The sequence below is a fragment of the Tenrec ecaudatus genome, unplaced genomic scaffold (assembly GCF_050624435.1).
Source record: "Tenrec ecaudatus isolate mTenEca1 unplaced genomic scaffold, mTenEca1.hap1 Scaffold_554, whole genome shotgun sequence".
NCBI classification, from domain to species: domain Eukaryota; kingdom Metazoa; phylum Chordata; class Mammalia; order Afrosoricida; family Tenrecidae; genus Tenrec; species Tenrec ecaudatus.
Window position 1 is genome coordinate 42,855 of NW_027459466.1, and position 1,128 is coordinate 43,982.

The window sequence follows — 1,128 nt, forward strand, 5'->3', positions numbered from 1 at the left end:
AGAGACGAGCCAGTCATAATGCAGTATGGCATTGATGAACCATACAATTTTCCTCTAGTTCTTTAATGCTTCCTTCCCCCTCACTATCATGACCCCAATTCTACCTTACAAGTCGGCTAAACCAGAGCATGTACACTGCTACGGATAAGAGCTCACAACACAGGGAATCTGGGACAGATAACCCTCTTAGGACCAATAATGAGAGCAGTGACACCTGAAAAGGAAGGGGAAGTTGGGAGGAGAAATATGGAACCAATCACTATGATCAACATATAACCCACTCCAAGGGGGACAGACAACATAAAAGTGGATGAAGGAAGACAGCACTTGGTGTAGGTGACCAGATTTTAACATTGGTAAAGCGGGACACCAGCGGGACACCATTGATAAAACTCATATCCTGGTGAAATAGCCACATGGCAGCTGAAAACCATATAACCTAGCTTGTGCATTCTTTTCCAAAATCAGGACTTATTAAAAATGCCGCGGGATGCGGAAACAATTGTTAAAAATCGGGACTGTCCCGCCAAAAGAAAATGTTTTGAAAATGATGATGGCAACATATGTACAAATGTTCTTGACATAATATATCTATGCATTATGACAAGAGCTGTAAGAGTCCCCAATATAATGATTAAAAAAAAAAGATTATGAGTGTACACACACCACAGTCCTATTCTGCCCACTTACCAACTGTTCTCATTAATTTCACATAGTTGGATACTGATAAAATAGAAAAAAATTATGAAACAGAATGGCAAATTCCTTTTTAAAAATCCACATATAACCAGTTTTAGAAACACATATAGTAAAATCGGAATGGTCCAAAAAGATCAGCACAGACCCTGCCCAAAGATTACACTCAAATTGGTGAAGATTTTCGCATTTTTTGCTTCAGTAAAATATCAAAAGCTTCATTAAAAATCCATACTTAAAAGTCAGTTGAGACTACTACACTAAGATAATTTTAAATTGTCAAGTAAAATCAACCCACTTTAACCTAAGTAATAGCTTGGCTCAAATAAACAAAAAAAAGGAAATCATTTGTATGTACTGGGCTTCTTTAAAAAATCACTTATATAAGGTCAAATGGTCAATAATTATTGTTTAGAAAAGATGAGAAGACAT

General features: G+C 36.5%; 1 pseudogene; it reads left to right on the forward strand.

Annotated features, from left to right (window-relative positions):
* The first annotated feature begins 790 nt into the window (after positions 1 to 790).
* On the forward strand, positions 791 to 890 carry LOC142436737 (U6 spliceosomal RNA; annotated as a pseudogene).
* The last annotated feature ends 238 nt before the right edge of the window (positions 891 to 1,128 follow it).